Here is a 2,162-nt window from a genome sequence, read left to right on the forward strand (position 1 = left end):
AGCCAAAGTACTCTGCACATAATTAATAAGACAGCAGTGACAAGGGCTATCAAGAAGACATCACAATGGTATTTTACCATCTGTTCAACCTGGTAGTTTGCCAGGTTGATAAAATGTTGGGGAGAGTTTTCCACTTAAAAGGCTTTGTAGCTTTTGTTCTGCGCAATGCACATCATTGCTGTCTACTACCTGTTTGCTTCTGTTCAGTAGTAGACATGTAAGCCAGCAAAAAATGTGTTTAGTTTAGTTATTTAGTTTTTCGAGATTCGGGTCTGAAAGTCAATTTGTTTCGGCACTAGGATTCGGATGAATGCGAATTTCATTAATTTCAGAGTTAAATGATCATTACGAACTAAAATTTGTTGCAGAAAAGTGACATTACATGTTTACTTTGTTGCTTTTAAATTTCTGACAACACAAACAAACAAACAAACAAAAAAAAAACAGCATGGGGCCCCTTTATGAAAGGGGGCACCCAGATGCAGATGAGCCCCCTTGCCCGCAGACCCCCACAACCACCTGGTCAGGGTTGTGGGGAATATGCCCTTGTCCCCATCGGCATAGGGACAAAGTGCTTTTCCAGGGGGTCCCCTCCCTAGAAAAGCACCCTCCCAATGCCACGGGCATGTGGCTTGGTATGGTGGGGGGAGGGGGGGGCACACGCCCCCTCCTATCCCACAATATAGTGAGCCGACCGCAATGTGATGCAGTGCGTTCTGGCCAGAATCCGGCAGGAATGCACTGTGTCTAGTGTGACTGAGGCTTAAGGGTCTGGAATGGGATTTTGGGGGAACCCCATTTTATTATTACATGGGGTCCCCCCTAACATTCCTACCAGACCAAAAGGGTCTAGTATGAGTTGGGGGGACCCAACGCTGTTTTTTTTCACATTATTATTATTACTGTGAACAGTTAAACACTTTTGTGTATTCTGTGACAGCTCTCATATTCTTTACATTGGCAATGTTAGTGTCCTCAAAGAAGCAGAAGCTGTTACAGAATAACAGACATCTTTCCGCTTCTTTCATTATTTACATTTTGTAACAATATTGTGTTACTTTGTTTTCATTTGAGATACAAATCAGTAAAGCCAGAGAGCGATAAATGACAGCTCTCCCGCTTGTTATATTTAGTTTGCGAATGAAGCAGATGTATCCGAATTTCGTTCAAAACTTTCGCATTCCTTCAGATTCGTTATTTCTGTCAATCAGATATTCGGATGCATCCAAATGTCCGAATTTACAGAAAATCGTCCGAATTGCATATGTTTATGCAGTAGGGAGGGAAAGTTTAAAGCTGAACTCTAGGCACAAACATGTTAATATTCCTTAATAGCCACAAAGGATATAAATCCACTTTATGTGCACAAAACACTTCTGCCAATCCCTGATATTATATTGTAGCAGCACCTAACTTGTGCAGAGAGCAGAGCTGTGGAAGCGGGCCAGCAGCTTCACCCACTACAGACTGCCTGCAGAGAATTACAGGAGGGAGCAGATACAGGACCAGTCAGCCTGCACAACGAGATTGCAGTAGTGACGGGTCTTTATTACAGGAAGCTCCTGCACAACGTTTCAGACTGGATTACAGCACAGTACACCCAGATTCTGGTAGGAATACACATACTTCTTGAACTTATACATTATTGCTTATCCTGGAGTTCAGCTTTAAAATGTGTTTTAACAAAGCACGTGTATACAAAGACGTGGAAGGGTTTGTCCACAACTGAGGTCACATCTATCAGATAAACAATAGAAGCTGGCTATACAGTGCAGACATTTTTTTTTTTTAGCCAAAGCGCTTCAAGCAAAGGACGATCTGCACTGGCAATGGCAGACTAGCATCTAGAAATCATTCTGTACCCGAAGGGATGCCGTACATTCTTTGAGTGTCCGATAGGTCAAAACCAATGTCAGTTTTCTGCAACCGCGAACGATTGGCTCAACTAACCCCTTCAGCCCCGCCTCCAATTTCCATTGGCGAGCTCATCCCCTTAAAAGACTCTTATTTCTATATTACGGAAATGTAAGAGCGGCATATTGAGCCCGAACGCCACATCATTAAGTAAACATCTTATTGGCTAATTATGTTCTCTGCTTACACACAGCAGCGGGATATACAGGTGTGCCGTGCCCGCTAGACTCTAACCCAGGACAGTGCCA

Source organism: Nanorana parkeri, unplaced genomic scaffold, assembly GCF_000935625.1.
Source record: "Nanorana parkeri isolate BGI_ZX_2015 unplaced genomic scaffold, ASM93562v1 scaffold234, whole genome shotgun sequence".
Classification (NCBI taxonomy): domain Eukaryota; kingdom Metazoa; phylum Chordata; class Amphibia; order Anura; family Dicroglossidae; genus Nanorana; species Nanorana parkeri.